The following is a 26152-nucleotide window of genomic DNA, read 5'->3' on the forward strand; positions in this document are numbered from 1 at the left end:
GCAATGGATGAGAAGGAAAAATTTTGGAGTGAGTTAGATCAAGTGGTGATGACTGTACCCAAGGGTGAGAGAGTGGTGATCGGAGCAGATTTGAATGGGCATGTTGGCGAAGGGAACAGAGGGGATGAGGAAGTGATGGGTAGGTATGGTGTTAAGGAAAGGAATGCAGAAGGTCAAATGGTAGTGGATTTTGCAAAAAGGATGGACATGGCTGTGGTGAATACGTATTTTAACAAGAGGGAGGAGCATAAGGTGACATACAAGAGTGGAGGGAGATGCACACAGGTGGATTATATCCTATGCAGGAGGGCCAGTTTGAAGGAGATTGGAGACTGTAAAGTGGTGACGGGGGAAAGTGTAGTTAGGCAGCATAGAATGGTGGTCTGTAGAATGACATTGGTGATCAAGAAGAGGAGGAGGAGGAGTGTGAGGGCAGCACCAAGGATCAAATGGGGGAAATTGAAAAAGGGTGATTGTGAGGTGGAGTACAGGGAAGAGTTAAGACAGGCACTGGGTGGCAGTGAAGTGTTACCGAATAGCTGGGTAACTACAGCAGAGCTAGTTAGGGAAACTGCTAGAAAGGTGCTTGGTGTGACACCTGTACAGAGGAAGGAGGACAAGGAGACCTGGTGGTGGAATGAGGAAGTACAGGAGAGTATACAGAGTATACAGAGAAAGAGGTTGGCGAAGAAGAAGTGGGATTGTCAGAGAGATGAAGAAAGTAGACAGGAGTATAAGGAGATGAGGTGCATGGTAAAGAGAGAGGTGGCAAAGGCTAAGGATAAGGCGTATAGAGAGTAGTATGAAAGGTTGGACACTAAGGAGGGAGAAAAGGACCTGTACCGATTGGCTAGAAAGAGGGACCGAGCTAGGAAAGATGTGTAGCAGGTAAGGGTGATAAAGGATAATGAGGGAAATGTACTCACTAGCAAGAAGAATATGTTGAACAGATGGAAGGAGTACTTTGAGGGGCTGACGAATGAAGAGAATGAGAGAGAGAGAAGGCTGGATGATGTGGGGATAGTGAATCAGGAAGTGCAATGGATTAGCAAGACAGAAGTAAGGATAGCTATGAAGAGGATGAAGAATGGAAAGGCTGTTGGTCCAGATGACATACCTGTGGAAGCTTGGAGGTGTTTAGGATAAATGCCAGTGGAATTTTTAACCAGATTGCTTAATGAAATCTTGAAAAGTGAGAGGATGCCTGAGGAGTGGAGAAAAAAGTGTTTTGGTACTGATTTTTAAGAATAAGGGTGATGTGCAGTGCTGTAGTAACTACAGAGGGATATAAATGATCAGTCACAGCATGAAATTATGGGAAAGATTAGTGGAAGCTAGGTTAAGAAGAGAGGTGATGATTAGTGATCAGCAGTATGGTTTCATGCCAGGAAAGAGCACTACAGATACGATGTTTGCTCTGAGAGTGTTGACAGAGAAGTACAGAGAAGGTCAGAAGGAGTTGCATTGTGTCTTTGTGGACTTAGAGAAAGCATATGACAGGGTGCCTAGAGAGGAGTTGTGGTACTGTATGAGGAAGTCGGGAGTGACAGAAAAGTATGTAAGAGTGGTGCAGGATATGTACAAGGGTAGTGTGACAGTGGTGAGATCTGCAGTGGGAGTGACAGATGCGTTTAAGGTGGAGGTGGGATTACATCAAGGATCAGCTCTGACCCTTTTTTTATTTGCACTGGTGATGGACAGGTTGACAGATGAGATCAGACAAGAGTCTCTGTGGACTATGATGTTTGCAGATGACATTGTGATATGTAGTGAGAGTAGGGAACAGGTTGAGGAGACCCTGGAGAGGTGGAGATATGCTCTAGAGAGGAGAGAAATGAAGGTCAGCAGGACTAAGACGGAATATATGTGTGTGTGAATGAAAGGGAGGATAGAGGAATGGTGAGGATGCAGGGAGTAGAGTTAATGAAGTTGGATGAGTTTAAATACTTGGGATCAACAGTTCAGAGTAATGGTGAGTGTGGAAGAGAGGTGAAGAAGAGAGTACAGGCAGGGTGGAGTGGGTGGAGAAGAGTATCAGGAGTGATTTGTGACAGACGAGTACCAGTAAGAGTGAAAGGGAAGGTCTACAAAAGGTTAGTGAGACCAGCTATGTTATATGGGTTGGTGATAGTGGCACTGACAAAAAGGCAGGCGTCAGAGCTGGATGTGGCAGAGTTAAAGATGTTAAGATTTGCACTGGGTGTGATCAGGGTAGACAGGATTAGGAATAAGTATATTAGAGGGTCATTCCAGGTTGGACAGTTTGGAGACAAAACCAGAGAGGCGAGATTGCATTGGTTTGGACATGTGCTGAGAAGGGATGCTGGGTATATTGGGAAAAGGATGCTAAGAATGAAGCTGTCAGGTAAGGGGAAAAGAGGAAGGCCTAAGATAAGGTTCATGGATGTGGTTAGAGAGGACATGCAGGTGGTTGGTGTGACAGAGCAAGATGCAGAGGACATGAAGAAATGGAAACAGGTGATCTGCTGTGGTGACCCCTAACCGGGAAAAGCCGAAAGAAGAAGAAGTGATGGTTGTTGATATGTGCTTTGTGAATCTGAGTTGCTGGTCAATGGTAACTCCTAGGAGTTTAGCCTCAGTGACAGGGGTGATTTGGGTTTTGTTGGCAGAGAGTATAAAGAAGGTAAGGTTGCTTATTTTAGTAGAGTTAATAGCATTAGTTGTGTTTTCTCAGGATTTAGCATGAGTTGTGAGTTGCTAAGCCAGTTCTCTATTTCATAGAAGTCTTCTTGGGCTTTTTGTTGGAGAAGTTGGATGTTGGGTGCAGAGCATATGAGAGATGTGTCGTCAGCTTACTGGACTATGTCAGCTTTAGAGGTAGCTGAGTGGAGTTGCTTTGTGAAGATATTAAAAAGAAGGGGTCCTAGGATTGATCCTTGCGGCAAACCTAAGGAGGTTGGGAGTGGGGGGGGGGATAGAGAGTTATGCCATTTGATGAATTGATGGTGGTTATCTAAATAGCTTTTAAACCAGAGTAGGGTGGGGCTGTTAAGGCTGAGGTCAGAGAGACAAGATAGTAATTTATTATGTGAGACTGTATCAAATGCCTTGAATAAATCTAGGAAGGTAACTGAGACTAATTTACCTAGATTCCTGTGGGAGTTTATAGTATTGGTGAATTTGAGTAGGGCAGTGGTGGTTTTGTGGGATGGGCGAAATCTGTGCTGGATTGAGGAGAAGGTTGTTGTTGAGAAGATAGGCAAGGAACTGGTGACGAATACATCTTTCTAGGATCTTAGAGAGGGGTGAGAGAATTACAATTGACAGATAGTTGGAAAGGTCTAGGGAGTGGCCACCTTTGTGAAGTGGTATGATATATGAGGTTTTCCACAGGGATGGAACGGTGTGTTCGGTGATGGCTCTATTTATTAGAAGTGAAATGGGATAGGCTATAGCTGTGGATGCAATTTGGAGGTATTCAGCAGGAAGGTTATTGACTGCAAGGGTGGTTGGTTTGAGTTTGGCTAGGAGTTTTTGGATAGTAGAAGTCGGAACAGACTTAAGTGTGAAAGGTATGGTATTGATTTGGGACTGAGGTGGTTGTGGGGTGTTGGAGGAAGTGATGTTGTTTAAGAGTTTGAGTACTGAGGAGGTGAAATAGTTATTAAAGCTGGAGGCTATGTCCAGGTCTCTACCTGTTATATTGGGGGCAGGAGTAGTGGTTCTTGCAGGCTGTAGGATGTTATTTATTGTTGCCCAGAATTTTTGTGGTTTATTACTGTATTTGCTTTGTTGAGTGATATAGTAATTTTGTTTATCGAGCTTAACCTGCTTTTTTGCTTTGTTCCGGAGCTTGTGAAAGGTTTGCCTAGCTGCAGGTGATCTGCTGTGGTGCCAGGTTTTCCAGGCTTTATCCCTGGCTCTAAGTAGGGCTTTTGTGGTTTTCTGGAGGCAAGGGGTGGGGTTGCTATGTATCCTGATAGTTTTTAAGGGGGCTAGTTGGTTGAGGATATTTAGGAATGTGTACTTGAAGTAATCAACCACTTTGTCTAATGAAAGGGTTTTGATGGGAGACCAGTTGCAATATTGCAAGGCTCTTATGAAGTGGTCCCTAGGAAAATTTTTGTTACAGCGGGTTTGTAGAATGGAGGGACAGTTCATCAGGGTATGTGCAATTCAAAACTAAACTATCGGTTGCTCAGAAGTCACATCTATAATGTTAGTCCTTCTTTTGTTACTAATGCTTTTTTTTAAAAAAGGAGTGAAAGCCCTTGTTAATGTTACCAGTTGGTGCCCTAAAAAATTACCTTGTCTGAGGGCTGAGAGAGAGTGAGTCAACTATTGCTGGGTCAGAGACATACTGGGAGGGTAGTAGGGATATATCGCATACCAAAAAGAGCTGGATAAATGTTTCTTTAGAGACTGGAAGGGCTAGAATTACAGTTTAGAGTGGAGTGTTTTTACAGACTTGAAATCAGAATGTTTCTACATGGGAGGACTGAAATCCCTGCTGCTGGCTCATGCATTTATGTTCAGTACGTTAAGGATTACAGCAAAAACACAACCTATGCCTTTTGTATTATAATGATACATACATTTAAGTTCTGCAAGGTTCTTCAGTACAGTTGGAAGTTACACTGGCTTTACTTATGTTAGTGGTGTTATTTGCCACAGGATAGGTGCCGTAAATTCTATAAGACACAGCTGGCTTGGGGATTTAAGTTCTGCAAGATTCTTTAGTACAGTTGGAAGTCCCACTGGCTTTACTTATGTTAGCGGTGTTATTTGCCGCAGGATAGGTGCCGTAAATTCTATAAGACACAGCTGGCTTGGGGATTTAAGTTCTGCAAGATTCTTTAGTACAGTTGGAAGTCCCACTGGCTTTACTTATGTTAGTGGTGTTATTTGCCACAGGATAGGTGCCACGGATTCTGTAAGACACAGATGGCTTGGGGATTTAAGTTCTGCAAGGTTCTTCAGTACAGTTGGAAGTCCCACTGGCTTTACTTATGTTAGTGGTGTTATTTGCCACAGGATAGGTGTCGCAAATTCTATAAGACACAGCTGGCTTGGGGATTTAAGTTCTGCAAGGTTCTTCAGTACAGTTGGAGGTTCCACTGGCTTTACTTATGTTAGTGATGTTATTTGCCACAGGATAGGTGCCACAAATTCTATAAGACACAACTCAAATTTTGAGAAATACTTATAACTAACACAACTGGCCAACAATAAAAAATAAAAAAACAAAGTTTTTATTCAAGACTAAGCACTTTTGTCTCTCTATATAAAGCAATACTTCATCAGAGATAAAAAGGATGCAACCTGACATCACTTCCTGTATAGATTCCACTTAATGAAACCATACCACTTCTTAAAGGTATACTCACCGATAAATCATTTTAAACATACAGTAAATACAATCAAGCAATGCCTGTCAAGCTTGTGCATAAATACACCAAAATAAAAAAACTTATAAAAACTAGAATATACAAAAAAGTGTATATATTACTGTGTGTAAAATAGAAGCATAAAAGTAAGAATATTCTCAAATAGCTAAAGATTTGAGCTTTAAAATAGGCATGATTGAAATGATATAATTTAGTCCATTGAGGCCAGATGCATTTAATTTAATCTGCCAAGAAAGTTCCCTAACTTCCAACCAGATTTCCATGGTCCTTCTCTAAAATCTTATTTGACCACTTCAAGTCCAAAACACTTAAAGTGATGGCCCTCATACATGTGGATATGTATCCATAAAGCATTAGTCTGAAGCTGTTTTTTAATTGCACAAATATGTTCATAAATTTGATCTTTGTGGGACTTTTCAGTTTTTCCATACATAAAACATGAAAAAATCTTAGCAGCTGGCTACATAAACTAACCCCTTTGCTTGACAATTCATATGATGCCTGGCACTCCCTGTACCTACCCTTTTGATGTCCACCTGAATTCCTTCCAAAGCATAGCGGCAATACAAAGTTTATTTGTACCCATTTTTTATGTTTAAAATTGATGTCCACAGCTCCTTCTAATCTTTTTATATAATTCTTAATATACGAGTCTTTCTTTAAAATAATAACAGGGCTGCTTCCTAACTGAAGAGAGGAGCAGAGGCACAATCCCTCCATACAGAATTCCTCCAGGGATGGGAAGGGTTATTGGCATCAGAAGGAGAGGAAGAGAATGGTCCCCCAGAACAAGAATTCCACAATAGTCACTAATGATTAGGGTGACTTTAAAATTTATAATCTTAGTGACACACTTATTACTTCTGTGCATGTCAATATCTTTGAAATGGGCATGACTTTTGTTCCTACTAATAAAGCTGACCCAACTACTACAATTATAGACTTAAAGCTGTATATTAGAAAGCTGAATCTTGCAGTATGCTGATTTTTTTAGGGTTAAGGAGGAACTGTGCATCAGAAAGCCAGGACTCTATAGTGTAGAAAAACTCATGAGTGAAGTATTTTAATTTATCTGTGCTTTTAACAGCACAGATTAGTTTTGGATCATTTATGAGGAACACCCACTGTAATGTGAAGAAAACATGAGATGTCATTTTGCCATTTTGCTGTCTGTTGCCTATTTGAGAGGTAGCTGGAGAGCCAAGATGTTTAAGTTTCATGAATTCTTAGGCAAGCTAGTTTTTGAAGCAATGCCATGTCAAGAGCTTTGGATAAATCTAGGGAAAGTGCCCTGAGTTTCGATATTGGTTAACAGATATAAGGAGAGTTATACATGTACTTCAAAAAGGATGGAAACCAGGCTGTGTAAGGGAAAGGAGGCAGCTGTCAGTGAGAAAGCTACAGAGTTGAGGCTGGATACACTTCTCAAGAATTTTTGAGAATGGAAACAGTATGGCTATAGGCCTGAAGTTATTTCAGGTTCTACCTTTATGGAGAGAAAGAAAGTAGTACCTTTTCTATAAGGATGGGATATACTGTAGCTTCTGGTTTAATTTCCAAGTCTTTTGAGTTTCTAATACCATGATGGGAATGTACCTCATTCCTAAGTAAAAGTATGATTAAAGTTTGTGAAATCAGTATTTTTTTTTTAATTTTTGATGTTAGCCAAAAGTGCTTTTTGCAGCACCCGCAATATGCCCAGAACTGATTTCTTCTACAATTCATACCGAGTTACATGTTTCACTAGCATATCTAAATATGAATGTCATTTCTTTTTCATGAGCCCCATTGTTCCTACTACTACTATTGGAACTCTCTGTGTATCCTTCTTCCACATTGCCCTCATTGCTGCCTGCAAATCCTGGTATTCTATGACTTTGTGTCTAAGGCTACTTTTGTCTTCTTTTCATGGGCTATATCTGGCTTTCTTCCATCTATTTTTGAACTGTTGGTAATGGGTGATCCCATGTGATATAAACTTCATAATTTTCTATAATGCTTTCTGGCACGTTTCCAGTGCTTCTCAGCTACCTCAGTACTGTAATGTTTGCACAATCCACAGTGTAATAATATTGCCACATTATCATATCTTTCAATATACAGGCCTTCTGCCATTAGTGTATCACACCTAGCAACACGATGTGTGACCATTTCCAATTCTGCTTTACAGAACCTGCATTTGTCTGTTTCTCCCTCATGTTCAATGGACTTTGTAAACCAGCATGTACATAGCCACTATCCTGGGCCACCAATATTAACCTTTCATCTTTTGGTTTAAATTCACCTCTGATTAACCATTCCTGCATCAGAACCTGATCAACATGAGGTTGTTCCAAAAGTTTTCTATACTTACAACTATATTTGTGCCTTTTCCACATTTCTTAGCTTTTCATCTGATCCTTCTCCTTATATTCCTTCTTTTTTTTGGTAAACGTAGTTGCTGCCTGATTTTTGACTACTTCTGGTTTGATTTCCATTCCTGATTGACACTGATAAGCTTTTGCTAAACTAAGTAGGGAAGTCATCATAGACTTGTTCGCCTCATGTTTTAGAACTTTCACTATTTTTAGATCCGATGAGGTCAGCAGATATGTATGCATTCCTATGATTGTAGATCTGTAGATGTAATCAATCTCAAAGAGGCCCATACCTCCTTCAGAATGAGGAATACATAATCTTGGTATACAATAATCTTTATATAACATTTGATAAGCATGAAGCATTTTTACTTTTTTCCTGTCTAACTGATCCAGTACCTTTTGGGACCAGTTAATTACCCCAAAACTGCAAATTAAAACAGGAAGAGCAAATTGGTTTATAGTTTGGATTTTGTTCCTAGATGGCAGGCCTGTTTTCAGTATTAGTTTTAGTCTTCTAAAATTTTCCTTACTGAGGTTTGTTTGCATTTATTCAAGTTTTGTCATTCCTTCAACTTTTCCCAAATATTTATCCACTCCCTCCTGCTCATGTTTCTTTGTATCTCATTCCTGTCCCAGACTGATATTTTCTTGGTATTGCAGCTCTCCTGCTTTACATTTTGCTTTTGCACATTTATAAAGATGAAATTACATTTTTATCTGATCTGAGAAAGTTTTGACCACTTCCGGCTGTGTTTTCAGCTCATCATTTGATGAAATATATAGTTTTAAGTCATCCATAAAAAATGAGAGGTCTTTACACCTTGTTGTTTCCTTGGAGCCAAATTGTAACTATGACCTAATCTGTTGAGTAGACAACTTAATTGGTTAAGGGCAAAGCAAAAGAGCAGTGGTGACAAAGAGTCACCCTGGAATATCTCCCTCTGAAAATTTCCCTGGGATAGTAATTTGCCCTTTATCATGACTTACCTGCAAAATGGTTTGCCACTCTTTCATGGTCACCGTAATATAATTCATCAATGTAAGGTGTAACTTATACATCTGTAAGCACTTCGTCATCCATGAATGCGGGATGCTGTCAAATGTATTTTTGTAGTCTATCCATGCCATACCAGATTTGATCCCCTTTTACAATTCTCCATTATGACTTTATTTAATAACAAAAGATCCTTTGCTCCATGTGACTTTCTTTTGTTACTCTTTTGTTCTATTGCCATGACTGAGTTTTCTTCTAAATGACTACAAACTCTGTCGACATGAATTTCAGTATATAATTTATACATCATCAGAAGGCAAGTTATTGGTCTATAGTTTTTAGGATAGCTTGCAGGTTCACTCTTAAGGAGGAGTATTGTTTTTCCTGTTAGCCAGGTTGGTGTCTGTTTGGGATGTGCATAAAAGCAGTTTTTACTCAGGGCTAAATCTTCATGTAAAGATTTTAATACTTTTAGCAATACGTTAGATACTGCATATGGGTCTGGGACTTTCCAGTTAGGAGCTTTTCTTAATTTTGTTTCAATTGCTCTGCGGTTACTTCATTCTATTTCATATCCTGGACATTTGAACTTTTACTGTTTCTTTTACTTCTTCTATCCATTCAGCATCTTTGTTATGTTTCCCAGTTCTCTACGAAGCTTTTTTGGGTCATCGATGAATTGGTTATTTTGTACTTTTCCTTTATATTTATCTACATATCTTCTTATAAGATTTTCTCCCTGTGCTGATATCTTTAGTTTATTATTTGCAATAGTATATTATAGATCCTGGTCAGTTCTGATACAGTGTGTTGCTTTTATCATGTCTATCTTTCTGAGTATTTTTGTTGATCCGTTCCCTCTACTATACTCTTCTAACAGTGACACTTCTTCTCTTAATTGCTTTATAGTTTTCTCTATTCAATACCACCATGATGGCATTTGATTTTTCCCTTCCTTTCCCTTATTGCCCTGTGATTTTGTGGTAAGACTTTATCTGTTATTATTGTAGCTGCACAGTAATATATTCTATTTACTTATATCATACACACACATTTCTGTTAATGGTCCTGATTACTGTGTTCATTTGTTTTATCACACTTCTAACATTTTGGGTTTTATTGACTTTCTGTAATCTATTTCTTTCATCGATCTTAATATATTTATCCATCTCTGTTAAATCAAGCAACTTCTCCCTTAGATCATTTTCTTCTAAACTGAGGCATATTCCTTGTTCTCCATGTCTTGTGGTCACTCTACAGAGATTTCCAGAACATCTTCCTGTGAAATATTATCTTCAGCTGCATCCTGTGTCATCTGTTTCTCTTTCATATGAGAACTCATTGGCCTATCATGGCACAACATTGACTACATCAGAGTTGTGACTGTTTCCTGCTCCTTCCCTTGCTGTGCAACTCCAACTGAACTTTTGTACTGGTTTCCTATGGAAGGCTTCAGAGTATCTTCATGTTGCAAGTGATCAGATGCTTCCCGTTCCACTTGTTTCTACTTAATTTGGAGACTCATTGTTCCACCATGTTGTGATATTACCAGAGTTGGATTTTCTATACTAAATGCTTCACTTTGCAGTTAATCCATAACTTCAATTTCTGTTTCTTGAACTTCTTCATTACTAATCCTCTTTTCTAAATTTCTCTTTGTTTTCTTATTTTTAGTATTGTGAAATTTTCCATATCTGGATGCTTTTGCTGGTATTTCTCTTCAAATATCTTTGGTGCTGTTTTTTTTTGTTTGTTTGTTTGTTTAGTTTTACTTTCTCCTTTGCATTGCCCTATATTAAATCTCTTTTTCTTTCGCATGTCCATATTTCTTCTTCAAATGACTCCTGCTCCACATGTTTCTCCTTATGTTAGGGACTCATAGTTCTATTACGCTGTGACATAACCTCTGTTAGACTTTCTACACTAAATCCTTCACTTTGCAGGTGTTCCATAATTTCAGCTTCTATTTGTTTAAGTTCTACTTTACTATAATCTTATGTTCCTCATTCCTCCTTTATGATTTTATTTTTTGTATTGTGAAATTTTCCATATCTGGGTACCTTTGCCTCTATTTCTCCTCAAATATCTTTGGTACTGCTTTTTTGTACTGATTAATTTGGCTTTCTCCTTTGCATAAATATTTCATCATATCAGATATCTTCTTTCTTTCCAATATCAATGTTTCTTTTTTGTACCTTCCAGGTTTTGTTATTTATATTTTTGCACTTCCTCAGTTGCTTCATTTTCCAAACAGCCCAAAGTTATTAGATCTATATAATGTTTTTATGGATCTGTTGCATTAGTGAACACAAATTTGCATTTGAAGCTTTTGACAGTTTTTCCTTCAACAAGTATTTTTCTTTCCTCTAATTTCTCTCTTAATCTTTTTGAGTATCTTCTGTCTGAAAATTCTGGACTTCTTGCATAATAGTAACTATACATAATTTCTTTCTTATCCTCAATAGTCCACTCTATCTTCTTTATGACTCTATTTTTGACTGCCAGTTTTCATTTTTGTGGACTACTACTTCCTTCTACAACAGGGGGGGGGGCATCCTGCCCCTGAGCCTGGCTTAACCCCATTGTAGGAATGTTTCTGTGTCTTGATTAGAATCGTTGCTATCATTTTTTTCCAGTCCTGGCACCAGTGCACATACCAGGATTGGACATTTTTTATCCTGGGACTTGTGTACCCAGCTGTCTTTTTTATTTTATAACCTACTTCTGTCAATGATATATGCTATATAAAGTACAATCAATATATCAGTCTTGTCTTTGTGAGATATTATAAAAACAGGGTCCATCTTATGAAGTTCCGCACCAAGACTTGAGGATGAAATCCTTTCCGGCAATACTGTCCTCCTTTGCTTGCTGATGTTATTATCTATCCCTTCAGTGATGGGGCGATTAATTCGAATAGAGACAGGAAAAGCTAGAGCATCAACACCAATTTTTAAAGTACTCAGATGGCATGTTATCAGGGGCAAAGGTGGCAAGTTTTAAGGCTATCAATAGCTTTTGATTGTAGAAATTGAGACTGGTTTGAGTGCAAGTGTTTTGGGAGCTAACAAAGAAGAAGAGAAACTTGTGTTTGCCTGTGCATAGGATTTAATAAGAGAAGTTACTGTCTGGATGAAGGTGATACTGAATTCACTGGATATGCTGTCAGTATGGTTAGATGAAGTAGGTGTCAGTTGTGCTGATGTACCAGGTTTTAACAACGGGTCAACTGCAGTCCAGAAAGCTTTTGGGTTGTTATAATCTGCTGTTTGCATATTAGGGTCTATATTATACGTCCTAAGATTTCTAACTTCGAACACCATATGATCGACACCATATGGTCGAAGTTAGAAAACTTTGAATATTAAAAAAAAATAAAATAAAAAATTAAACTAATGGGTTAAAGCAGGGGGGCTTGCACCCCACCTTTGCCCCACGCACCCCGCTCTTTAAATATACCAAATTCGAGATTGCACTACAGTGCAGTAAAGGGAAATCTTCTCTTTACCGCATTATAGTGTGGTCTCGGACTTCGTATATTTAAAGAGCGGGGGGTGTGGGGGGTGCAGCAGGGCTTGCCTCCCTGCCTACAACTGTTAGTTTTGGGTTTGGGTATCTTTTTTTTTTTTTATGTATATTCGAAGTTTTCTAACTTCGACCATATGGTGTCGATCATATAGTGTTCGAAGTTAGAAATCTCCGGACATATAATATAGACTCTGCATGCATATTAATATAGTGGTCTTTTTATCAGTCTTTATTTCATTTTTAGTGGAGTTTCTTAGACATTTAAAGAACTGATAGGCAGCAATGGTTTTAACTTGCTTCTATTTTTTTTCAGGCTAAGTTTATCTCTCTCATATGCAGTTCAGTACTTTTTGAAAGTCATGGTGCTGGATTCGATTTAATTCTTTTGTTTTTTATTGGGGCTGGTTCATTTGTATGTTAAGGAAAACTGAACTGAGCAGAGCTACAGCTTCATCAAGTGGAGGGGTATGAAGAGCCTGCCATTTGACTGATTTTAGTGCTGAAATGAATTGGCCTTACTAAGAGAGGGGGGGTTATGAGCAAAGTTGTACCGATGCTGTTATTTTTGGTTAGGTTATGATGCCTTATTGCAAACATAAGTTGATGATTACTTAAGGTATCAAGAAAAGCCCCTGTTGAAAGGATTTTGTTTGGAGAATTAGGGAGAATCCAATCTAAAGTAGAAGCTCTACCAGAGTTTTTGTTGCATATTGTGGGAGTTAAAGTAAGCTGAGCAAAATAAATACAGATTAATGACATTAGAAGGACTGATATTGTCAATAGTTTGCCAGTCTATATTCACATCTCCTAAAATGATTGTCTCAAGTGAGATGGTGATGGATGCCCAGGAGAGAAGGTTTTCAGCAACAACTAGATTATTTCCTGGGGGGAAGTAAGCCCCTATAATGCAAATACTTTTGTGAACATTAATTTAAAAGGAATATTTCAGCACTGAAGAGTTGGGGTGGGGTTATATGAGACATAGGGAGGTTTTAAGTAGTCATGTAGATAATGGCCACCCCACCATATTTTTATGGGTTCTGTCTAGTCTTAAGATGTCATATACCTGCAGTAACATTTCTTTATCTTTTATTTCTTGTTTAAGTCACGTTTCTGTGGATACTAGTATACCTGGGGAGAGGTAGGCTACCCAGGCATACACATCAGTAAGTATGTTCCTTATACTTCTAAGGTTAGCTGACTATTGGTGGAGACCATATGGTTTTGAAAGATAACTATTTTATGATATGGCAGAATTGTTATTGTACTGACTGGTTGTAGGCCCTGGGTTAGTATGGATGTCACCACATGTTTTTAAGTGAAACAACAGCATGGAGTATATATAAGGGTGTTTGAATTCCAGCCTTAGTCTAGGGGAAGGTTTGTTGATTATGTCATTGTGGGTGTCATATTTTATTTTAAAGAGGTGGACAGTAGCAGAGGAGAAGAGACTAAGTGCTATTAATAGATAGAGATATGTAGTGTTTGGGAGATGACTGGGGTGGGTGTGGAGAGTTGCATGTACAAGTAGGTGTTGGTAAGATGTAAGGGAGGCAGGACTTGTAAGCAATAATACAATTGTGTAGAATAGAAGCACTGTAAATCTGCAGTAATTAAGAATGAAACAGAAGGAATGAGAGAGGAGGAGGAGTGAATGTGCAGAGTAAAAATATATATACGTGTTAACATTAGGGAGTTGTTACAAAGGGATGATATGATGGTAACAGGAGAAAAAATACTTGTTAAAACTAAGGAGTATATTGAAGGTAGAATTAGGTGGGTGCTTAAAAAGAAAAAGTAGAGTGTGTGTGTGTGCGTGTGTGTGTGTGTGTGTGTGTGTGTGTGTGTGTGTGTGTGTGTGTGTGTGTGTGTGTGTGTGTGTGTGTGTGTGTGTGCGTGTGTGTGTGTGTGTATATATATATATATATATATATATATATATATATATATATATATATTTATTTATGACTGTGTGTGTGTGTGTACAAGTTTGCAAATGTGAAATAGCGTGGAAGTTAGGAAAGTATGCATGTACTACATGTGCAACATTATATATACTATAATTCTATTTTTCAATACTATACATATATAAATTTGAAATAAAATGTTTCAGACTTGCTGTAGTGCATGTAATTGTTGCTGGCAGAAGTAGTTTACATCCAAAATATAGGTTATGTAATTATTTAATATCTACACACACAAACACATACATTGAGGACTCCAGACAGACATACTCACATATACATAGACACATTCAGAAATATAGACAAACAGGTAGACACACACACATGGATGTTATTGTGGAAAAGTTAAAAGGTAAAGTCAGGGTAAAGTGGTGATAGAATAGGATAGAATCAATGCAAGAGGTATGAGATTTTAGCTGTCAATGAATAAAAGCAAGGCCAAGAGTCCACAAAATATTTTTGAGTTGCATTTTAAAGGATTCATGGTTAGGTGCTTGTTTTAGTACAAGGAATGGAATGCCATTTTCTGGTAACAAAGGAAGAGTAAAGACCATCTCCAGCAGAGGTATTTAATTTGATTATGCAGAGAAATAGTTTAACTGTTGAGCAAAGTGATCTACTGGGAGAAGAGAGTTGTAGGATGCTGCTTAGAATAAAGCCTTAATAAGGTTTATGAAGAAGTTTGTTGGTGGCGATTAATTATGAGATAGTTAAGAAGTGGGATAATTCTGACCAGTAAACATGCTTAAGAGCCAGACAGTGATGGGTTTTGTAGTACATATTGGTAAAGTATTTAGTGATTTTATTACAGCACTGATTAAGAAGATTAATTTGGGAGGCCTGTAAGTTGAGCAATATGTGAGAAACATAGAAAGGTGTTGGTATTAAGAAGGCTGAGGCAATGTTTTTTTTTCCTTTAGCTAATTTGGTCCAAGTATAGTTTAATTCTATAAAGAGCACCACACTTTTGTTGTTGTAGTCATATTTCAGGTGTTTGCCAATGGTGACTCCAGAAGCTTGGTATGAGTTATGAGTTCAATGTTCATGTTATTTTAGGAGAGTAGGTTAAAGTGTATTTTCTATTTGTAAAGCTGTTTGAGGTGAGATGCATGCTATAAAGTATTTTTTCACTTATTTTTCAAGAGTAATGGGGATATCTAAGTAAACAGGTGCCCCTGTTTCTTTTTTCCTTCTTCTTTCTTTCTCCTTGTTCAGCTCCAAGAAATGTAGACACTGCAATGTAAAAAATAAAGAAAAGTCTGGTCAAAAGAGCATGATACAAGAAAAATCTATGTGATTTTTCTCACTCTTGCAAAGGGGAATGCCTGGATTAAGGCTCTTGGTTTGATCTAGGAACAAGTCTTAAGAGAAAGCAAATAAATAAAAAAGAACATTGAATATAATAAAAAAGTTTTCCTGTAGCAAATAAATGAGTGCTTGTAAGAAGCAACTCTGTATGTGGTTCTCTTGTCTCCACTGAGACAATCTGATGAAGAGCAATACAAGCAGAATACTGCTTTCTTTCACTGGCTAAGAGATCATGTTTTCTGAAAGCATTTACGTCTTTTCCCAATCTGGGAAAGTAATAAAGATAAAACAAAACCATTTAGCACTTAGTAGCACAGGATGTACCATGCATCTTAGCATGCATAAACTTCTCTTTAGGTTAATCCAAGTCTGTGAATGTGGCTGTCAATCTGGGACAATTGTTCATATTAGGAGGATAAAACTTCAATATTTGAAGGTATACACATATCTGTGTGTTAGTATTAAGTTAATAGGCTTCAGTGGTGTACTGGGGTGTGTTTGTTTGTTTGTTTGTTTTTTTTTAAAGGTTTTCAATAAAACAAAAAGGTTTGTAAGCTGTGACACAGGCTCAAACAGGTATGTCAAGGAACAGCTGTATAAAAGCCAAGCATCAGTGCATGCATGGAACAGAAAAAATGGAACTAGACACAAAAAAGCTGTTATACATAAAACATGGGAATGATAACTTTTTAACATAATGATGCTTTCTATATTATCTTTAAATGTAAATAGTCTCACAGATATATACAAAAAGAAAGAGTAATGATCTGTATTAAAAGATGTAGAGTGCAAATAGCTATGCTACAGGAGACACATTTGGAAAGAACTAAATGTAAATTTGATAAAGAAAAGTTTTCAGGATGGTTATTTAGGAGAATACCTGGGACAAAGGAAAAGGGGAGTAGTTACATTAATTGCAAGAAAAGCTCCAATAGTGATAGAAGAGGATAAAAAACATAATAATGGTAGATTTGTAGTACTAAGGGGTTACTGGCAAGACAGGTAAATTACACTGGCATGTATTTATATTCCACCTAAAATTGCTATAATGGAGCTTAAGAAAATTCTGGGGGAAATAATTAGCTTTCAGCCAGGAATATTACTTATAGGTGGGACTGGAAAATATATATCTGGAGGCCCAGAACAGAAAATATAGCAAAGGAGAGTAGATTTTTAAAGAAATGTATGAAAATATTTGACATGGAAGATGTGAATTCACTAGTAGGACTTTGGAGTGAATTTACATATTATTCCCCAAGATACAAAAACAGGGCTAGGCTAGACAGAATGTATATTTCACAGGATCATGTGCTTTTATTTGAAAGTTTTGATATGCATCCAATAACTATTTCAGATCATGTTCCAATAATAACTAAAATGAAAATGCAGGGTAATGAAATAAAAATGAGACACTGGTGCTTTCCCATCTATTCTGTTGAAAAAAGAGGAATTTAGGGGATGGGTAGTGGAATTATTCAGGGATCATTAGAGACAATAGAAATTTCTTCTGAAAATATAGCTAGGGAGTGGAATAAAAATTAATGTGGAATTTAAAAATGGGTGGAAATAAAAGAAAGGGAGATGCAGTTAAGAAGTAACAAGAATTATGTAGAGGGACTGACAAAGGTTAAAGTATTGCAGAATAGGGGGAATCTCACAGAGGAAGAAGAGGAACAATTCCAGAATGTTAAATAGAAAATAAGGGATTACCTCAATAATATGCATGAGTTTAGAAAGATTGCTGTTAAGCAACTGTTTTTTTGATAATAACTCCAGAGCACAAATCTTTCAGCACGACGACTCAGGCAACAAAATGTAGAAAGGGGTGTCAACAAGCTTAGAACACTATAACAAGAAAGATAATAAGGGATCCTGTAGAGGTGCAAGAATATTTTGGAAATTTTATGAAAATCTGTATAAAGCATATAAATATGGAAATCAAGAAAAGTTACACACGGAAATGTTTATGGAATAATTAACTGTGCTAATGTTAGAGGTAGATAAGGCTCAATTATTAACAGTCAGGATAGGAGGAGATATAATAAAAATGCTGAAGTATAACCTTTCAACAAGAAAGTTCACAGGAATACATGGCATTCTTGTGGAAGTCTGGAAGCTAGGAGGAAAAAAAAACCTTAAAGATCTGGAAGGTTTTATTTGATGTTTTTTTAAGAGGAGGAGAAGCACCAACATCCTGGAAGAACATGGTGGTGGCTGTAAAAGCTAAAGAGGGTAAAGACCCATCAAATACAGCCTCATACAGGCTAATTTCAATTATAAACCATGATTATAAAGTGTTTATACCTATAATGGCTAAAAGAATGGAAAACGAGATGCCAAAATTGATAGCTATCGATCAGTATGACTTTTTAATTGGAAGCAAGCATTTGACAGCATTAACAAAATAGTGATGATCGAGATTATAGCAGAATGTTAGAAAATACCACTCTTGTTGGTGGGTCTTGATGCAGAGAAAGCATTTAACAGAGTAAGCTGGGAATTTATGAATAGGGCAATGAAAGTATTTGCATTCCTGATAAAATCATAAGGCAGATTAGGAGGATATGTGAGGGATCAGAGGCAAAAACTGAAGTGGGTGTTTTTCTCTCCGATAATTTATGTTTGAGCAGAGGAACCAAGCAGGGATGTCATCTTTCCCCTTTGTAATTTGCATTATACTTAGAACTATTGGCAAAGAAAATAAGGGATACTGAAATTCAAGGATATATTTGCTATGGTAGTCAAAAAAAGCTGGTGCTACTTGCAGATGACATTATTTTATAGTCGATTCTTCCAATAGAGCAAGGTGGTTTGGGATTACCCAATTTGAACGGGTATTTCACAACTACACAGTTAAGGCTCCTGTACATAGCACAAGCAGAAACCTATAATTCAAAGTGGAAACGGATGATGAGAAAACAGGGGGAAAGCTCAAGAAATAAGAAGAGTCTTGGATTTTGGATGTAGATCCTTAATGTCAATAACAATAACCATACAGAATATTATATTCGTAAAGTAGCAGGAAGTATTCTAAGAACTAAGCTAACATAGGAATGGACAAAAGAGATTCTACTAATAGGGATGACTGCAATTAAGGATACAAACAACAGGCAAGAGGCCCGCATACCTCTCAACTGTACAGATTTTCACAGAATGTCCAGGTTTTTGCATCACATTTTTGGCCTGTTCCTCATAAAATTGCTGTTTTCTGGCAAATCACTGGCAAATAATTGAGAAATGATGCCAGAAAATAATGGTAGACATTTGAGATTTAGACTTTATACCCTTCAGAAGAAGCATGCTAATGCAAAACCTGTTATTCTATCAACTTTCTAAGTTTATAAGAGTAATATTTAAAAAGTGTCCCTATTTTTGGGTCATTGTTGCCCCAGTATTTATGGCTTTGTCCAGATTTCTTACTTTAAGAGGTTGAGAGGTATGCGGGGGGGGGGCTGGAATTTATTGGAGAAAACTGGCAAAATAATCAATGTATTGGGAGTAAATAAACAGAGAGGGAAAGGTATTAGAATGGGCAGAGGCCAAGAATTAATTTGGACTGAAGTGTAGAGATTGCCTTCCCTATCAAGGACTGATATCACAGTATAGGCAAAAAGAAAGAAAGAGGGAGATTCTAAGTGAAAGACCAGCACTAGTAGAGTTTTTAGTAGAATCTAGAACAGAAGCTGCTGTTAAAAAGGAATAATTAGTAAAGCATATAAAATATTGCATGTTAACTATAAGAATCAATCAAAGGAGGTTAGAAAGGATTAGGAAGAGAAGTTGGATAAGCAATTCACAAAAAAACAATGGGGATATATATATATATACATATATATATATATATATATATATATATATATATATATATATATGTATATATACATACATACACACACACACACACACACACACACACACACACACACACACACACATATATATATATATATATATATATATATATATATATATATATATATATATATATATATATATGCGGGTCTACTCCATATGACCTAAATCTCGTTTGACTGAAATTTATTTGACTGAGACCAAAACACTGAAAGTTCAAAAGATTGAAAACTCATTTGACTGAAACTCATAACACTGACACATTAAAGTAAAAGGTATATGCCCTTTTCCCCACTGTAGTGCAATCCTCGAGTTAGTATATATAGTTAAGGGGGTGGGGGGGTGAAGCCCCCCACATAGTTTAGGTAAATATTGTTTTCTGCAAAGAGTTATTCATTGCAGTTATAAATATCCATGTGTATAATTTAAAATGTATAAAGTATGTGGGGGGCTTCACCCCCCAACTATATATACTAACTCCAGGATCGCACTACAGTGGGGAAAAGGGCATATACCTTTTACTTTAATGTGTCAGTGTTATGAGTTTCAATCAAATGAGTTTTCAGTCTTTTGAACTTTCAGTGTTTTGGTCTCAGTCAAATGAATTTCAGTCAAATGAAATTTAGGTCACATGACGTAGACCCATATATGCATATGTATGCATGTATATGTCTCTCAAATATGCAACAAAGCCTATGAGATTTAGGATCTTTGATTGGAAGTGTTTACATAGATATTTTATACTCCAAGTAAACTCCAAAGAATGTTTCCTCAGGTAGATAGTAAATGTTGGAGGTCTGATGGGGAAGAAAGAGGTAACTGGGAGCATATTTTTCTGGGACTGTAATACGTTGGCAGACTTTAAAAATTCCTGCAGCCTACTCTATCAGAAATACTGGGTGAGCAAATTGGTAAAACTAAGGAAATAATTTTTTTCAGCTATGATACAGAATCGGAATTACCTAGATGTAGCAAGGCCTTGGTGAATCTAATTATGGTGGCTACTAAAAAGCAATTACTAGAAAATGGAAAGCAAAGTCTAAACCAACTGTACTAGATGTAGTGAATATAGTGCATCGATAAAACAACTGGAAAAGGGTTGGAGCAAATTACGTAGAAAAAATGGGAATTGTGGGACAAGACATGCAAAGGAGGAATGAGGTTTAAAAGAAAGCAGGATTTGAATGAGCTATGTAATGTTTGACAAACAGTGACTGGATAGATTATAAGTGATGTACAATGTTTGCAACTACTACACCGAAATTCAAACCAGGCACCATAAAAATCCACAAAAGTTCTAGTCCACTATAAATAATATCCTTCTACCTGGGAAAATAGGACCACCCCTGCCACCACTACCAACAACACAGACAATATTGCAACTCAATTTAATAAGTATTTTACAGAAACCATACTAGAGCCATCCAAAACTCAAACTCCCTCAACAAAGACCACACCACTATTCTCTCTCCAACCAGTAGCATGACAATATCAAAAGACTGCTGCAAAAATTAAAACCCACCAAACAGTCTACCTGCTGAAAACTTACAGATAACAGCAGAAGGTATAGCATACCCCATCTCACTAATAATCAATAGATCCATAACTGAATATCAGGTCCCTTCAATCTGGAAAACCTCATATATCATCCCACTACACAAAGGCGGCCCATCAACTGAACTAAATAATTACAGACCAATTGCAATACTGCCTCCACTATCAAAACTTCTTGAAAGAGTAGTTCACAAGCAGGTTACTAACTACCTACTTACCAACAATCTCCTAATACCCAACATGGGTTCAGACCATACCATAGTACAACCACAGCACTAATGTCTTTCACTAACACTGTTAACTGCCACAGGACTACTAACAACTGTGTCTCTTCTATCTTTCTAGACCGATCAAAAGCCTTTGACATGGTATCTCACACAAACCTACTAAATACCCTCACTGACCTTGACTTCTCAAACCCCACACTTGCATGGTTCCAAGACTACCTCACAGGATGGCAACAAGCAGTCTCTTGGCAACAAACTCTATCACTCCTATTACCAGTAACTCTTGGAGTGCCTCATGGTTCTATCTTAGGCCCACTCCTATTCTCTATATTTACTAACAAACTCCATCTATAAACCAGTCATGCATAACTCATTCAATATGCAGATGACTCCACAGTGATCTGTTCTGCACCCTCTCTATTGAATCTACAAACACTAACCCAGAAAGCCTTTCATGATACAGAAACCTGGCTCACAAATGCTAACCTAATATTAAGCCCTAAGAAAACCAAGCTAATGGTATTCCTCCCTAATAAGACTTCTCCCCCCTCTAACACCTTCTTCATCTCCTCCATTAACAGTACTATAATCACCCCATCACCACACACTAAACTGCCAGGAGTAGAAATTGACTGCAACCTTAAATTTGACATACACATCTCCCACGCAGTTAAAAAGGTGCATAAAAAAATAGGTACTTTATACAGGAATAAACACTACTTTACCAAAGATACCAAAATAGCTATTGCCCAAACTCATTTGATATCCACCTTAATATACACATCCCCCATTCTCACTAATCCCAAGAAATCTGAACTACAAAAACTCGAGTCCTGCTATAATAAAATTACAAGATATGCCACAAATTTATCAACTAGAACACACCACTGCCTTTCACTCAAACAACTCAACTGGCTACAACTCCCCATCTCCTACAGTATACAGTATACACAATTAACAATGGCCCATAAACTCTGCTCAAATCCTGAAAAAGTACCATCCTTACAAATCCTTACAAACCCTTCTTCAACCCTATAGTACCAATAGACTACTACGCTCCTCCAACAAGCAACAAATAAAACCTACTTATCCAAAAAACAAGCAGGGGATTCTCTATTTGCTAACTACACAGGTAAAATCTGGAATGAACTGCCAGTCAACATTACCTCTATATCATCCCTACCTCTATTCAAAACTAATATAAAACAACACTTCCTTACCAAATCACTCTGCCCATGTTCCACCATCACTTGACAGAAAACATCTCACTCTCAACTGTCTCCTTTACAAATCTTCCTGACTAATTAAACTCTCAGAAACTATAACATCATAACTTAGCCGACCTTCTAATAACCTACTTTATTCACCACTGCCTAAATCCTGCTAACACACACTTTGAGTTTACATATACTGCTACCTCTTCACTCTCTTACTATCTATATCTTCTCATTCCTTCACATAATGCCTCTAGTGTACTATTAGATTGTACAACACTTGTGAAAATAATGCACTATATCTCAATGTACTGCACTCCGGTGTTATCTCATCCTTTACTGATGTATATATCTCACAGTTAAGTTATGCAATGCATCTACTGCCAGTTGTACTTTGATATGTATTGCCTATATATTCAGATGTTATTCATGTATGTATTGTATATGCACTAACTGGAGCTTTTCTCCCCAGACCTCTGCTGTAAAAGAACATGTGTCCAGCCGGACTTTCCTCTAAACAAAAGTAAAATAAATAAATAAATAAATATGGTTTATTTTCATTTATATTAATGTACAATTGCCTATGTCATAAGTGATAATTTAATGAAGATGTTTCTTGTTTATAAAAAACAATATTAAGGATAAATAAAATTAATAACAGTCAAATTATTGCTTTGGAAAATGCACAAAATAAACACCAACCTGGAGACAGTATCTTTGATGTGTCCATTATCTTCCTTGCAGCAAAATAAATTAATTTAAAAAGTCACACAGTTTGAATGCAAGCATTTTATTTCAAAAGGCTTTGGATGAGGCATATTTTATGGAAGGGACTGATTGCTATGGGTTATGGCTGGCTGAATTTGATTATCATGGCAATACCTATTTGTAAAAATATAGTGGCAGTCATATATGATTGTTAGGATAACAATACGCCTTCATACATACATTATCAACACTTACAAATCAAGTTACTTAATATGCTAGCTGTGGAGCTTATTTTGTGGATATTAAATGTCTTTGAATCCAGTGGCTGCTTGCAAACTGCTGATAAAAATGCTATCAAACTTATTAAACAGAAGATGGCAAACTGCGATATAGTATGGCTAAGAAGCATCAGCTAGAGTCAGCTATAAAAACTTAACTTCAAATGATGAAAACTGGGAAGAATGTATCAAAACGGTTCAAACTGGGACACACTGTATTTAACATCTTTGAGGAGACTGACTGCTATGGGTTACAGTTGGCTGGATTTGCTGGATCAGATCTGATGAAGCACCTGTTTAGAAAGACGTGAAAGTGCTTGTCTGAGTTTTAGCCTTGTGTTTATGGTTTCATTTTCCTTCTTTGAATAAAATCCATGATTTTATACAGCAACTGCTGTGGCTGACTGGTTGGATTTACTTCTGTTTTTACCTTTTCATATTTAACCAGTCTTAACCTGAGTTTACAACATTTTCTCTACATTTTATCTGTAATTATTTTATGATTTCTACATGCATCTTCTTTCATGAGTTCTAGGTGCATGATGGCAAGAAGCTGCACGTTGGCACACCAACCCTTGAGCAAGCTACACGTACTACACTGGCTGATATGCTATGCGTGGAATCTAAGTGAACACCATTTTGCATGATTGTCATGAAAGCAATAATTTATATTGTAATCATTTGTTGCAGAGTAGGAGGGTGCAGCATGCCTAAGATATAAGTAAAGCAGCTGTTGCTCCATATTTTTGTAAGGTCTTTGCCCCCCACTTTGTATAACCACAGCTATGATAGCAAGGCTTATCTGCATAGTTGGGCCTCCTTGTAGGCATGTTGGTGGGTTGTGGCATATCACACTACATGTATATTAATAGGCAGATAGCGATATCACTGTACATAGGATTTCTGTGCTCTTTCTTAATTGGAAGATAGGTAGCTGGTGTACATTAAATGCTGCTCTTATGCATTTTGCAGGGAAAATCATGCAACAGAACATCTTGGAAGAAGCTGTATACATGGATGTGTGCTGGGTCAGGGCAATCTGGTTAGTTCTGCAATGAACGGTCCATTTGTAACATTTACTGTCAGGCATAGATGCATGAGGGTGATGGCGAGTGATATCCAGTGCCTCCCAGACATTATGGCAACTTACAAAGTGAGGATGATGGTGGGTTTCTGAAGGTTGTAGCAGGAACATAACATCCTGGCCAGCATAATATTGTAGTATGTGCCATGAGCCTCGTGCCATCATTGCTGGTGCCCTCAGAAAGTTGTGACACATCATAATGTTGCCCCTAGCATGTGATGTAATCCGTGTCAGGTCCCAAGTCTCTAGGTATGCGTCTCAGAGGAGACAATTGGAATATTCATGCCAAACCTCACAGCCTGTTGCTTCATTCATGCACTAGCCAAGACAGAGGCAATTGGAGGCTTATCCTCTCCTGATGGATGATAGGCAGGCCAAATCATTTACATTTTATAAATGCATATTTGTATATATTTTTTATTCCATTGCTTAAAATGTGGCACTCTTTTTACTCTTTAAAGTTTTGCATTATTTTTAATATTTTATAAAATTCTCTTATGTTTATCTGTGGATCATCATTATCTGCTCTGCATGCCTTCTGTGGCATAAACTGTTTATAGTTAATCATATCAATATATGGGCTGTACCTAACAAAAGTACAGATAGGGTACTCAACTTGCTTCAATAAACAGCAACCTGTTTAGGACTTATCCTGTGCAGAGAGGTTATACCTCATGCTCCCCATGCCTAGAAATGATAGGCTATCATTTGCAATGGTGGACAGCTACAAAATTTGCGCTCTGCACATATACTATATTGTATCCTTCTGTGTGCTGCATAGCCATTGTACTCTGCTATTCATATTGAAGAAGGATATCTAGTTCATGAATGTTTATCATAACACACTTGTGCATTGATGTTATGTTTATGAATTGCAAATCATGATATTAAATCTGAAGGACAGATTCCAATAGTATGGTTATTTCCCTTGGTGCATGAACGAATGATAGAGAACCTGTTTAATGTGTGGATTTCTAAACAGAATAAGATTATTCGAATTAATTTGGTTACTGTATTAGACTCTAGTAACGTTATTACTGGAAGAGTGGGATGAAACTTGTCAGTCATCCAGCCACATGCTTAAAAAAGAAGTGTAGAGGTATAATGGACTACAGTGCAACAATGGCACGCAGTGATATTTTCACAGAGATGAGATAAGTTACAACTCTGGCTAATTCAAGGAGTAATTTTTTCTGAAAGTAAGTTTATTCAAGTATGGCATCATATTTTGAAGGCAGGCAAAAACATAAAGCCCATAGCCAGGCCTTAGGAGTGAATATATGTGCCTCATTCAAAGGAAAGAACATCAGAATGCCACAGTAAGTTGTTTAGTTACTATACTGCATGTGGTTTAAGACTGATCCTATTTCAAAAGTCAATAACATTTCCATAGATGATTATCAAACATAAACATCTGACTTAGCACTCATTTTATTTAAACTGACAATTTTGTGCCTGACAATCTGTCAAAGGCATAGTTTAGCAATGATCCCTGACTGGCTGACAGTTATGCTGGATTTACCCATGGATGGCATCGTCTGATTGTGAAGGCAAAGTCTGCTGATATTTGGACAGTACACAGTAGTCTAGCTCCTCCCATTGAGTCTGAAATGCTGTTGCTGTCTGAACACATGTAAATCTTGAGACAGCAACAGTTATTAAACAGAGGAATATGTTAGCTGTGACTGCTATCCGTTCAGTAGCTGGTAGCC

General features: G+C 37.3%; 1 protein-coding gene across 1 annotated transcript in view; it reads right to left on the reverse strand.

The window, feature by feature from the left end:
- LOC122805018 (acetylcholinesterase collagenic tail peptide-like) overlaps positions 1-26152 on the reverse strand; it is a 951363-nt gene that overhangs the window by 675163 nt on the left and 250048 nt on the right. The gene's annotated exons all lie outside the window — the stretch shown is intronic.

This window comes from Protopterus annectens, chromosome 6.part0 (genome assembly GCF_019279795.1).
Source record: "Protopterus annectens isolate FY-2018-M chromosome 6.part0, PAN1.0, whole genome shotgun sequence".
NCBI lineage: Eukaryota > Metazoa > Chordata > Ceratodontiformes > Protopteridae > Protopterus > Protopterus annectens.